This window comes from Onychomys torridus, chromosome 9 (assembly GCF_903995425.1).
Source record: "Onychomys torridus chromosome 9, mOncTor1.1, whole genome shotgun sequence".
Lineage (NCBI taxonomy): Eukaryota > Metazoa > Chordata > Mammalia > Rodentia > Cricetidae > Onychomys > Onychomys torridus.
This window is the reverse complement of record NC_050451.1, coordinates 30,591,334-30,605,655: the sequence shown is the minus strand read 5'-3', so window position 1 is coordinate 30,605,655 and position 14,322 is coordinate 30,591,334. Positions and strand designations below refer to the sequence as shown.

At 48.3% G+C, this 14,322-nt stretch overlaps 1 protein-coding gene across 1 annotated transcript in view; it reads right to left on the bottom strand.

Annotated features, from left to right (window-relative positions):
- Anxa11 (annexin A11) overlaps positions 1-13,967 on the bottom strand; it is a 45,530-nt gene extending 31,563 nt beyond the window's left edge. Inside the window, exon 1 of the mRNA XM_036199845.1 lies at positions 13,800-13,967. The gene's annotated coding sequence lies outside the window, so the exon portion shown is untranslated. The remainder of the gene's footprint in view (positions 1-13,799) is intronic.
- Positions 13,968-14,322: the final 355 nt, after the last annotated feature.

The following is a 14,322-nucleotide window of genomic DNA, read 5'->3' as shown; positions in this document are numbered from 1 at the left end:
ACACACACTCACAGGCATGCACACAAATAATAATGTCTATGATTATGATATAAGAGCACTGACATCTGAAGAGATAGTGTAAGTGGAAAGAACCACCTAGTGGTAATCCAATGTCTGAAAATCACGTGACCATCAGCAGAGTTCACCAACCTGACACGGGAACTCAGAGGCAGAGAAACAATACTACAAGCTTCTAGAAAAAGAAAGGAGCTGTGGTGTTATTTTGTTGTACTCTAATAAAATTTGCCTGAAGATCAGAGGACAGAGCCAGCCACTAGATTAAACACAGAGGCCAGGCAGTGGTGGCACACTCCTTTAACCCTAGCACTTGGGAGGCAGAGATCCATCTGGATCTCGGTAAGTTCAAGGCCACACTGGGCTACATGAAATTGATCCAGTCTAGGAAAGAAAGAGCCAGGCAGTGGTGGCACACCTTTAACCCCAGTATTTGGGCAGCACCCATGCCATTAATCCCAGCACTAGGAAGGTTGAGATAGGAAGTGAAATGGCTGGGCAGAGAAAGGCAGGTAAGGCGTGAAGGGACAGGAACTATAGACCCTTTCGGCTGAAAACTCAGAGGCATTCAGGCAGAGGATTCACGGAGACAGGATCTTTCTTCCCCTTTTGGCTGAGGAGCTGGTAAGGTGAGAAGTGGCTATGGTTTATTTGCTCTGATCTTCTAGCATTTACCCCGATATATGGCTCCGGGTTTTTATTATAAGACCACTTAGAATTAGTTCAAGAAGGAGCCAAGTTTCTTCAGGGGAGAAGGGAATGACACTGGGTTCCTTAACCACTGCTGGGAACTACAAGTCAACAGCCCCTTCCTTCAACCTTCCCAGCGGAGAAACTGTTCTCAGTCTGTCATTCATTCCTACAGCCAGCTACATTACCCACCCACCTATCAACAGGATGCACGCACCTTTCCCGAAAGACTCAAGAACAAAGAACACCCCACACCCACCCACTTATACTAGGACTTCCTAAGAATTCTGACAAAGTGAAAATGTAAAAGAACCCCAATGCGAGGGGACTCTAACACAGAAAACTTACAAAGGAAGTCCCAAGGTGATAGCTGAGTGACAGACTTGAGGAGCAACCTGGCCAGCTCAAAGCAATGGGTGAGCGGAAGGAAACTCAAGCCCATCCAGGGGAGGCTGACACACTGTAGGAACAGGAATCTTGGTGGCCTTGCACTCCGCATAGGTCACCTGGAACAGCAGTGAGCAATTCTCCAATCATTATAATGCAATTAACACTGATATGTGCATCGATTCCTCATCTATAAGCAGCATGTCAGAAAGTAATGTCTACACTGATAAATTGACAAACAGAACTATGAGCCTATCATGTAAATAAAGATACTGTTAGGAGAACAGTTAGCTGCACAGAAGCAAAGGGGTGGGCATGTCGGGAGAGAGCTGGTTTCATCTTAAGCCCTTCAGATTAACAAACAGAGCTGACTTCTCATTCTGTAAACTACGAATGTTTTATAATACAGCAATAAGTGCCACATATGAAGGAGACCCTGTCACTTAACTAAAAAAAAAAAAAAAAAAAAAAAAGACTATTCCAGCACAATTGAGCGGCTGTATTCAACCATTCTCTGAAAGATAAAAACACTTTTTAACTGAAAGCTGAAACACCATTTGTTCTCAGTGTTGCTTTCTTGCACCAGTCCTGGGGATTTTGCCTTTTTGTTTTGCTTCATTTCTTTATCGCCATCGATCGGCATAGGTAGAGGTCTGGTGGCACACAAAGCTTACAGGATTTTAAGGGCCCTCTTAAGGAAAGGATACAAAACACCTTCCTTTATGCCAATGTTATCAGGCGGTATGGCTTCTGGAGCTCTCCCAGGGCCCATTAGGGCCATGGAGGTGAAAGCTTTAGCCTAAAGCTTTTACCAAGGGGTGGGGTAGGTGGGAGGAGGTTAGTGACATCTGATTCTGCCCCCCACTCCCCCCCACCCCACCCACCCACAATGGATGAGGGCTGGCTCATTAGACTCCCTACAACAGGGGCTGAATACACAGGCACTTCCAGAAAACACACACATACTTCAGAGCCGTCCTCCCTTCTCCCGTGGGGGGAGGGGGAGGGGAAAGCCTGACAGGATGGAATGTAGTCTTAGGGCTTCACTGGGGTGTGAGGAAACCCTCTTCTCTCTAGTGGACACAGGTGGATCCAGACTCTCTGGGGTTCCTCAACCCCACCTATCTAGCAGCTGGGACTTCACGAAGGTTTTATAGACACCATCAAGAAGGTTCTGCGCTTGAAAAACAAAAACAACAACAACAACAAAAAAGAAGGTTCTGAAGCTCAAAGTTGCTTCCTTGGGGAAACAGAAGGGACGCAAAGCAAATCTGTGACTTAAACCATTTTAGAAATGGAACAAGAGGCTGGGCCCTCTGTTAAGCCATGTTAAGCCTCTCAGAGGCAGGCTCTCTCTCTCTCTCTCCTCCTTCTCTACACCCTCTTGCAGCAAGGGACAGAGGGTGAGGCTGGAATCAAGGCTACAGGCAGCAGGGGCCCGCACCCAGTACCGCACACAGCCAGATACTCATCGCCTATTTGTTCACACTGGAGCTTTAGTGCCTCCACACCTGGAAGACACCAGTGTTCGGCCTTGCTGAGAAGCCTCATGGTTTAACCACCTCTTAGCAGTTCGACTCTTCCGTGGTGCAAAGGACAGACACTGAAAGGAAGTCCCTGGAGAACACACAGATCACCCAGGTGTAAGATTCTCTATCAGGTCCTGGCCCTCTGTTGCAGGCATTCCAGACTAGAAGTTACACTGAGCCACGGAGGAACAGCAGAAGACAGAGGTCCAAAAGACCCCCAAGGTATGTGCCTGACAGCAGCAGCCAGGAAATGTATGGCCCTCACTCAGCCAAGCTGGGCAATTTCTATTGCAGACAACTGGTCAGATGTTCTTATGGCTGGCCACCCTGCTGTCTCCTAGGCTTCCCTGAGGTCACATGGGGTCCCCACCTCTTTCAGGAAGCTACCTTGACCTTCCCACTCACAATGATGGCTCTTTCTGGAACTAACTCAGCCTAGCATGTTCTCTACGTCCACTAGTGTTCTAGTCATCTAGGTCCTAGATGGGCATGTGCATTTCCTCACTAAACACCCCACGAACTTTCCCAGCAATCTCATGGATGTATTATCACACCACACACCAGGGAGCAAGGCTTAGAGGTCAAGAGCCAGTGTCAGGGTCACTTCTCCTGGCCTTCCAAGGAGAAGATGGCTCCTGCAGGCTGTTGGACAGCCTCCCCTCCCTGCTTCTTCCCACCACTGGCCAGCAGTCAGCACTGAGATCTTCAACACAGACGCGTCCCACCAGGACCACGAGTCCCTGACTCACCTCTTCTTGCCCTGGCTGGTACCTGCCCTGACAGCCTGTCAGTAGGTAGACACTAGGAATCTGAAGGGCAAACAGTACCCATCTAGAAGATTCCCTTCTTCCTCTGATCCCAAACAGGATGCCAGAAGATACAGGAACATCCTAGCTCTTCCAGGTCTATAGTCTCACACCCTGTGATCACAGGGCACTAACCTCACCTATGTGGGTCATGGGTGCCATTAAGTGACTGACACAAGCCAGAGAACCCTGGGGCAGCATTCACCAACCCTGACTGCATTTTCTCAGGCACTACACAAAAAGCCCACAGAAGGTGGAGGCAGGCATTCAGCTCCCCACCCACACAGAAGGAATTAAAAATAGCACGGCTGACATCAATCATTCTCCAGGCTGTGCAGCAGACGCTGCCATCCAAGACTGGTCTCCTGGACTGCCCAAGCTAGAGAAATTCTGGGCAAAGCTGGCAGGACAGCGGCCACAGCAATCACTGGGGCCTCAACACGGGGTTGAGCCTGAGGGAGCAAATCTGAAAGAGCCTGCTTAGAAATAAAAGGCCAATCCTCAGTGGCATTTGGATTGCTTCAGAATTCTGAACTGTTGGGATCATTTGAGTCAATGGCGTATTTTATTTGGTAGGAATCAAGGCCCAGGGAGCAGGAGAGACCTGCCTGAGTTCTCAGGGCTGCCTGGGAACAGACAGTACAAGGTCTAAAACTGTATGTATCTCTTGATGTCTTGTCCAGTGCATTCCGGCCCACGCTGCTACTGTATACTCCCATCCCACTCTCCTAGGCTAGAGGTCAAGTTGGGAGACATGAAAGAACCTGAGAAAACCGAAGTGAGGCAGTGCTGGTGATCTCCCAACAACTCCCACATAACTGCATCATACACAAAGTACCATCTGTTCCTAGGAACTATGTGTGACAGCAGAGAAGATACTGGGATGGGCAACCACAAATCTCTCTCATGAATGTGAGGAGCCCCAGCAACCATCAGCCTTGGTTCAGCCAGGGCATACAGGGCTGTTGCCACAAGAGTGCCCTCCGTGTCATATTTGAAGTTAAAGAAAGCAACCTGGGAGAGAGGGTGGCATAGCAAGAAATCTCCATCCTCAAGCTGGGTCTTCGAAGGGCCAACTGGTCCCATGAGGCTGGGAGACCCAAGTGAGTGTGGTTCCAGAGCAGATCACAGCATGCTAACAGCCCTGGCCTCTGGGAGGAGGCTGAAGATTCTCAAGCATCAACAAGGAAGCAAAGGCCTGCCCAGCATGTTCCTCCACCCAAGGGACAGAACCACGCTGCTGTATGCCCTGCTGGCTTCTGGCAGCTATGAACATATGATTTGGTCCCCACTTCTTAACCTCTGCAGCACCAGCTCCCCCAGTGGCAAGAGAATAAACACATTAGTTTCAAATTAAGGAGAGAAGTGGGTGGTGTTCCCGAACCTTCTGACTGTCATCTGTCAATCATCTGCCCTGTCATGCTATAACCCGGCACCGGAAACCCCAGCCTTTGTGCAATGGCACCGAGAAGTGACAAAACCTTTATGAGGTGAGCTGAGTGGGAGGTGGAAACTGGCTGTTATAACACCAGTGGCCTCCTGCTTTCTACTTCTCCTTCCTCTGCCATTCTGTGACGGAGCAAACAGCTGCCAGAGCGGGGAGCTTTATTTGTTCATCAACTTCTCTTTATTTGTTATACAGCTCCAGATGTTCTATTGTAGCATCAGAAGACAGGCGGAGACTTCCAGGTCCCTTCCCTAAAGTCTACAGGTGAGTCTCGGTTTTATCCACTCTTCCTAAAAGCCTGGCTGTCTTAAGGATAAGGACCACTGGGACACTGGGGGGAGGGGCACTCATGGGTATCAGCAGGCTGAGAAACAAGACCTTCCTACCAACTGTTCCCCATGGGCCTGGACACAAGCACAGCTTGAAGCCTGCCAGGGACACTGCCTCTAAACGCCTGAGTCCTGCTGTTTTGTGAAATGTCTTTTTATTCATTTTAGAACTGTAAGGAATAAGATTATCCCACCTCTTAGTTATTTCTTCTCCTAAAACATAAATAACATGGACCCAAACATCACAGACCACACACTGAGATCCACGAAGCAGACCTGAAACACTTGTTAACTCCAAACATGAAAGACAAATTCATAAAAGCCAGAACCCTTGCCAAGGACAAATGCAGCGTGACTTAGATAAAATTACAGTGAGAATTATTTAGGTCTGTTGCTTTTATTTATTTGTTTGTTTGTTTGTTTTTAGATAAGGGCTCGCTAGGTAGACTAGGATGAACCTAAACATATGGTCCTTCATAAATATGTGACCTTCATATACGGTCCGGGTTGGTCTTGAGCTCTTGAACCTCCTGCCTCAGTCTCCCAAATACTGGGATTACTGACCCATGCCACCACAATCAGTTTAACAGTGAGAATTTCTGATACATCTCTAAGTGATAAGAAAAAGTCAAGTTGAATTTGAAGGAAGAATTTAACATAAGGACAGAGGATTTAATGCAGTCTGAGATGTTTGCTCTTCACTAATCACAGCCCACTAAACCCAGGACCCAATCACAGCCCTCTAAACCCAGGACCCAATCACGGCCCACTAAAACCAGGACCCAAATATGAAGCAGTAAGCCTTTCCAAGACAAACTCCCATTAACACTACATGAATCAACTTGGAAATTCAGGATGGTTTTCTAAACAATCCCCTGGTCATAACTGATTTACAATGACAGAGAACAATGGAAAGGTGGGCACTTTGTGAATGGCACCCATAGCCTCATAGGGAGTGGCACTATTAAGAGATGTGGCCTTGATGGATGAAGTGTGTCACTGGAGTGGGCTCTGAGGTTGCAGATGCTCAAGGTAGGCCCAGTATCTCTCTCTCTTCCTGCTGCCTGAGGGTCCAGATACAGAACGCTCAGCAACACCTCCAGGACCATGTCTGCCTGTCCACTGCTGCCATGATGATAATGAACTAAACCTATGAACTGTAAGCCAGCACCAACGAAATGTTTTCCTCTATAAGAGTTGTTGTGAAAAACAAACAAACAAACAACAATATCAAAAGAGTTCTTGTCATGTGTCTCTTCCTAGCAATAGAAACCCTAATTAAGACAGTATGGAAACCCATCTGCTAGCATTATATCCAAAGGGCAGTGCTGAGCATGACAGGAAACATGTCTTTTCAATGACAAGAGAGCAACAAAATAAACTGAAGAAGGAACAGATAAAAGCTGAAATTAATAGCTCCTGAACAGAAAAATAAAATAAACATGTAACTAAAATTCTATTGAAAGTAGCTAGAATCCCATTATTCTTTTTTTGTTTTTTTTTTTTTTTTTTTGTTTTTTTTTTTTTTGGTTTTTCAAGACAGGTTTCTCTGTGTGGCTTTGTGCCTTTCCTGGAACTCGCTTTGGAGACCAGGCTGGCTTCGAACTCACAGAGATCCACCAGCCTCTGCGCCCCCCCCCCCCCCCAGTGCTGGGATTAAAGGTGTGCGCCACCACCGCCTGGCAGAATCCCATTATTCTTGACCTAGAGAATTTAAAATCATTTAAAAATGTAAACACTTCCTAAACAAATACGTTCCGGAGCATTCTAAGTGGACAGTTTCTCTGCCCCAACTCTGCTTCAAGTCAATAAAAACAGGAAAAGAATTCATTACCCACAAGTGAGGAAAAGACTGAATAAATTATGGTAATTCTGTACTGAGAACATTCCACAGCTGCTGACCTGGAGCGACAGTAACCCAGAGACTGTCACCATGAACAAGTCATACACAGAAACGGCAGGATGAGGTCCAGGGGCTGTGGCCGTCCACCACACATTCTCCTCAGGTGAAAAAGCAGCAGCAAGAGCAAGCTGAGAAAACAGGACCCAGCGCTTGCTCACCCTGACCTCCACACAATCCCTCTCAGGAGAGGCTGCACACATCTGCTCCAGCTGTTCCTTCCTGTCCCTGGCCATCACAGCAGTGCCACCACTGACCCCTCAAGTCTACTGAAGCAAGACGACCCTGGTCCCTGTAACTAGCTCCTGTCCATCTCCTCTACTGCTCAGTTCCCTTTACTCGGCTATCCCAGGGAGTTCTCTAACATCACCATGCCCTTGACTTCAAATATAAATATAACCCAGACAAAATTGCTTCTCTAGCCTAGATGCTTCCTCAGTCCCACCCCCCCCCCCTAGAATCTCAAAAGACACCTGAAATGCAACCTGAAAGAAACCGAATTTCATGACCTTCTGCACCTTCCAAACTGGGTCCTCATCCAGCCTCTTAGGGATATCTATCCAGGGGGCAAACCTAGTGTACTTATGCTTGGAGGCCACTGAAGATGGCTATCAGAGCTCTGTGGAAGCTTTCTTCCAAGTCAAAAAGATGGAATCTACCTCTGGCCCTGGGTGGACACATGACATTTTGATCTGCTCCAAAGATTAGATCGCTGCACGCGATAGGCTCCTCTCTGAGTTAAAACAGCTGGGCTTGTCAATCACCTGGCCAAGAGACCAAGCCTCAGGAATGCTAATTCACCCAAAGTCACAATCAGAAGATGGAGGAATTCCCTTAGTGGAATAATGTACTTATCTTATTCTCTGTGCAGTTACCCACAGAGCTGCTATCACAAAGCACTGTGACCCCCCATCTTTCTGCATTACTTAGAAAAGCACAACCCCCACCCCTTTTCCCCTGTCCTTTTCTTTCAGATACTGGACAAAGCCTGGGCATGCTCTCCAGATTCTCTGGGCTTTCTCCCTTTGACTCTAAAGCCTCCCTCCCCTTCTGCCACTGGGCTGCTTGTCTGCCATGAGGCTATTTGCTGACGCCTATCATTGAACCTGTCTGCTTTCTCAAAGGCACGACTTCTCTCTCCCTCTTCTCCATCCCTTCCTCCTGGCAACTAATGAGAGTCATAGTTTCCTACTCTGCTGTTTTTCTTTCTAACTCAAATAAAACTGTCCTTGAACATCCTTCCAAGTCCTTTCCTAAATTCTCCTATTAACAAAACCGAGAACCCAAAGAGGGACCTCGGTATTCCCAGTAACACTAGTCTCCTCTTGTGCCTACAGAACTGGCTGGACAAGCAGTGGGCACTCAGTAAAGATCCCAACAGAAACATGCCTTGTCACCTAGTTCCTAAAAATAACTGTGCCCTTTGTGGTGGACACAGTAAGTTCTCATCCCTTAACACTGGCCCTGCCCCTCTCACACATCCCTCTCCCCCAAAGGTGCTTCACACACCAGGCTTCATGTGCCTGCCTGCCTGATCTCCCCGTGAACTGCTTCCAGTCTCTTCTCTACCCCCACCCTGAATTCTCATCCCTCCATCTTGCAAGCCAACCTCCACTGAGCCCCTGTCTTCTTGGCTGCTAAGACAGTGGGACCTTCAAGAACACAATCTTTAAAAAAAACCTAACATTAGTGATCACAGAGCCAGCCTTGACTACAGCACATTCCACCTTCAGCTTCCTGGTTCCTTGGTGACACTCCCCTACTATCAACAAGATCATCGCTGCTCTCACTAATCTCAAACCCTTCCAGAAACATCTTGTCATCTGACTGTCTGTTGGAGGCAACCATTTGTCAGCCAGAGAACTGGGACTATGTGGTTACATGGTTTACCCCGCATTAGCCAGCAGATGAAAACTGTCCTCCAACCCTATAATTCTTTATAACCTTCCATGTACGGGCGCTAGGCCTGCATCTATGTGCGTACACACTTACACGACTGGTGCCCGCCAAGGTCAGTAGAGGACGTCAGATCCCCTGGATGTTACAGACATATGAGTGGCAATGTGGACGCTGGAAATCAAACCTGGGTCCTCGACAAGAGCCACAAGTGCTCTACGGTGCTTTGAACAGAGACTAGTTCCCATGGACTCCTTGTCTGAATAGCTGGCTTCTAGTTGGTGGTTGTTTGGAAGGATTAGGCATGGCATTGCTGAAGGAAGTATGTCACAGGGGGTGGGCTGTGAGGGTTTAAAAGACTTATAGTATTCTGAGTTAGTTCTCTCTGCCTCCTACTTGTGGGTTGAGACGTGAGCCGCGTTCAGCTGTTTCTGCTGCTGCAGGACTTTGCTCTACCATCGTGGACTCTGACCCTCTGACAGCATAAGTCCCATTAAACGCTTCCTTTTACAAATCGCCTTAGCTGTGGTATTCTGTCATAGCAATAGAAAAGTAACTAATACCTGTTCTATTTTTTAATGATTTACTTCTTTTGATCTTGTGTGCATTGGTGTTTTGCCTGCATTTATGTCTGTATGAGGTGTCAAATCCCTATGAGCTGGATTACAGATAGCTGTAGCCTGTGATTTGTTGTTGGTTGTTGTTGTTTCTGACAGGGTTTCTCTGTGTAGCCCTGGCTGTCCTGGAACTCACTTTGTAGACCAGGCTGGCCTTGAACGTACTACTGAGATCGGCCTGCCTCTGCCTCCTGAGTGCTGGGATTAAAGGTGGTGTGCATAACCATCGCCCAGCCCCAGCCAGTGCTCTTAACAGCTGAGCCATCTCTCCAGCTACCTACACCTGCTCTTAAGCACTGAACCGACTCTCCAGCCCCTGTCCCCACTCTTTCTCACATCAGTGGGTACGATCATCAGAAGCTGACCATTCCACTGGATGGCCAGACTTCCCCACCATGACAACCAAGTGACCCCAGGACCTTTATTTCATGAGTTATGGTCAACATGCCTGATGTGGGCTAACCGGTTTTAGTGGTTATTGAAAGGTTTCATTCCAAAGTCCAACAAATGTTACTACAAACGCCAACTCCCACCAAGGAAACCTGGAGCTCATGTATCCTCAGAGCTGTCCTATCTAGGCACCACTCAAATTCCTGACGTTCTGGAATGACAGTGGGTTCATGAAGAAAGAGTCACAGAAACTGGACTATGTTCCTCGGCTGTGCCTTCAAAGCACAGCCACACCCGGACTCTCCCACTCCCATGGGACCAAGTGCCAGGAACTGCTTTGGGCCCAAGAGGGAGAAAAGCAGCTAGAAAGGGAAGAAGAGAAAGCCACGGGTCTTCTGGGAACAAGCATGCAATTTCATCCACCCTGGCTTTCTTCTCTCTGTCTCCGGCAGAGTCCCCTCTCCCGCCATCCCGAACTACCCATTAACCTCCTGGGTCATAAAACACCCAGGCATTACTAATCAGAGCCTTCTAGATAAACTGAACTGAGACAGTTCTCTTCTCCTTGTCATGGCTACAAAAAGAACTCAAACAGCTGAGCTTGCTTGTTTTTGTTTGAAATAAACATTTAAATTGTAACTGTGTGTGTGCCTATGTGTGCACGGGCATGGATAAGCCACAACTTAGAGTCAGTTCCCTCTTAACACTATCTGAAAACACAAAATCAAACTCAGATTGGAAGGTGCTGGTGCCTCAGCCAAGGTCTTACATAGCCCAAACTGCACTCAAATTCACTATGCATCTTCCCCCTCCCAGGAGGATGCTCAGTGTTAATTACATTTACTCATTTTGTGTGCACGTATGCACTGGGATGGGGGGAGTGCACACCACTGGACTTGTGTGGAAGCCAGAGGAGAACCTGTGAATATCAGCTTTCCATCTACTGGGTCATATCTCTGGCCCCAAATTCCTTCTGTATCTGAAACTGGCTTTGAACTCCTGATCTTCCTGCCCCATCTCCTGAGTTCTGGGATTATAGGTGTGAAACTCCACACCTAGCTCTTTCACTCCCCCCAGTCTGGATACATTTCTCTTCCACCTCCCCACTCTTCCCTGCCTACCCTGTAGCTCCAATACTCAAGCCACAAAGACATTACTTCTCTGGCCTGCCTCTCATCCAAGTGACATTTCCTTGTTCACTTAAAGGGAAAGGCTCACCATGGGCATGCTGAAAGACGAAGCGATGATTCAGAACAGTCTCCACACTCCAAAGACTGAGAATAGCACAAGATCAAGACACCTGGTCATACAAACCCAAAGTGGAGGAAGAGGGCGTGGCCTGTCCCCTACGGGGGGGGGGGGGGGGGGGGGGGCAGCCATTGCAATGGTCAAAATGTCAGAAAGAGGGCAGTGCAGCGTGGCCTGAGACAGGGCAGTTGGAACTGGCTGTACCCTCTGCTCTGGCTACCACTGTTTTATCCACTAGCTGCTCCATCTGATTACTTATACACCAGGCCTTGCCTGTGTGCTTTATGTGATATACCAGCTGCTACCTGTTCTAACTGGTCAATACTGAGCACTGTAGAGTTGTTAAAAACATGAGCTTGCTGGGCATGGTGATACAAGCCTTTAATCCTAGCACGTAAGAGGCAGAGGCAGGTGGGTTGCTGAGTTCCAGGCCAGCCTGATCTACACAGTAAGTTCCAGGACAGTAAGAACTACATAGAGAGACTGTCTCAAAAAGAAGAAAAAGTTAAGAAAATAACAAACAAAAAACCAAACAAACCTCAAGGGGCTGGAGTGATGGTTCAGCAGTTAAGAGCAATTGTCTCACCCACATGGCAGTTCCTAACTGTCTGAACTCCAGTTCAAGGGTATCCCATGCCCTCTTCTGACCTCCAAGGGTATCAAGGGCACCAGGCACCCACATGGTACACAGACATACATGCAGGCAAAAACACCTATACACATAAACAAAATATTTGTTTAAAAAAAATAAGCTGGGTGTGGTGGTACACACCTTTGACTCCAGCACTCAGGAGGCAGAGGCAGGCAGATCTTTGAGTCTGGGGCCAGCCTGGTCTACAGAGAGAGTTCCAGGATACCCAGGGCTACACAACAACAACCAAAAAAAATTGTAAAAATAGAGTAACTCATAGGGCTAGAGAAACATCTCAGTGGAAAAGCATGCATACTGCTCTTGCAGAGGATCAGAGTTCAGAGTCAGACAGCTCACAACTACCTGTAAGTCCATCTTCAGGGGATCTGAACACACAGACACTGAATTAAAAATAATATAAACAGTCAACTGGGCAGTGGTGGTGCACGCTTTTAACCCCTGCACTTGAGAGGCAGAGGCAGGTGGATCTCTGAGTTCAAGGCCAGCTTGGTCTACAAAGTGAGTTCTAGGACAGCGAGGGCTACACAGAGAAACCCTGTCTCAAAACACCAAAAATAAATAGTAAAAAAATAATAATAATATAAATAAATTTTTTAAAACATTAACTTGCTGGGCAAGGTAGCAGCACATGCCTTTAATCCCAGCACTCAGGAGGCAGAGGCAAGATCTCTAGGAGTTTGAAACCAGCCAAGGCTACATAGGGAGACCCTATTTCATAAAACAAAAAAATCAAAAACAAAAAATTAACTGGCTGAATCCTCACAATAAGTCTATGAAACAGGAATTATAATTTTCCTTATCTGATGGATGAGGAAATCAAGGTGCAGAGATTAATGACAAATGGGGAAGGATGGAGGAATCCAAAGTGGGCATCTTGTGTTAGAGCCACAAACTGCCCTCACTCACCTGGCTGGCCTGGTTAGAGGACACTAAGCACAGATAAGAATTGAGGGAATGGCCCTGCTGTTAATCCTCCTGGAATTCTCAACTGACTGAAGCAAGGAAATAATGAAGGAGCATAATGAGAGCAAGCTGAGGGTGAGCAAGGCAGCTGGCCCTGCCCTACAAGGCTCCAGGCAGTCCAACCTTTTGACAATGACACACACTGTCATCTACAAAGTTTACACTTGAGAACAGCTCAATTCAGTTACAAAAAAAAAAAAAAAAACCTCACGTTAAATTTACTGATTTTGTGTAGGACTGACTGTATCCGTAGCTTTTTTCCTCATTATGTAGCCCCGGGACAAGCCTGCTCGTAAGTCGCTATTATGCCGGCAGGGCAAGGCAGCAAGGGAACAGACTACTTGGGGTGACAGTGGATGGTCGGGTCCGAGAAACACAATCTCTATACACACCCACTAATTATCGGGTGGGGAAGAGAAATCCCCAGAGAATGAGCCCAGCTTCAGCTTAGCTGTTTGCTGCCTAGTTACGTCGTTAGGAACCGGGCCCGAGTCCACGGGAAGTGGGGGAGCCAAGTCCAAGAGTTCCTCGGGACTCTGGAACAGGGGCCGCAGGCGGGGGCGGAGGGATCCTATTAGATGAGCGTTAAGGAAAGCAGGCCACACAACAACACCTGGCACGATCCCGCATTCTCTGGACGACGTGGGAGCCTGCCTTATATAAACCCTAGGTGGCAGGTTCAGGAACCCGCGCCCTGCAGTTCCGGAGCAAAGTTCCCAAAGACAGCTTTCTGGGCCGGCTCCAGCTTCTCCCGGAAGCGCACCGAGCTGAGGAGACCTCAACCACCCCCAAGCTCGCACCCGCTGAGGTTCCAAGCACACTTGCCTAGACCCTGCTCCACTCCGGGCCCTGGCCTCGGGGGACCCTCGCACCCCCAGCCGAGCGCGAACACCCAGCCCACGCAGGTCACCCGCCAGGACCCTCACTCACCTGGCACCGGGGACCCGGCGATGAGCTCGACTTGCAGCTCCTTCCCACAGTCGCTTTCTCGGATCCCGACCGGGTAACGACACGTCTACGTACGGCTAGAGGAGCCGGCGGGGCGGAAAACTCTCCGGGTGCGGTCGCCTTAAGCGCCCCGGGGCGGAGCCACGTGGAGGGGTGGGGCCTCTCTAGAGTGGCGGGGGTAAGTGGACCACGCCCACAGGTGAGGTCCGCGTTCCTGCGTGGGTCCTGCTCGCCCCGCAGAGCCGCTCTAGACCCCTAGGGAGTGGGATTTATCCTGCTGTGTGTTTTTAGAGATCTGTCAGTGAAGAAAACTTTTAAAAGGTCAAACCACATGTACGACAGGATGAAACTTCATAATGGAAAACCAACTGCCTCAGCCGGGTGATCAGGGCCAACATTAGCGGTGGCGAATTACATTACTCTTCTGTTGTATGGTGTCTTCCTCTCAATGACACATGACCCAGTGTAATCGTGCAAAAACATCGGACAAGCCCCAATTGAGGAA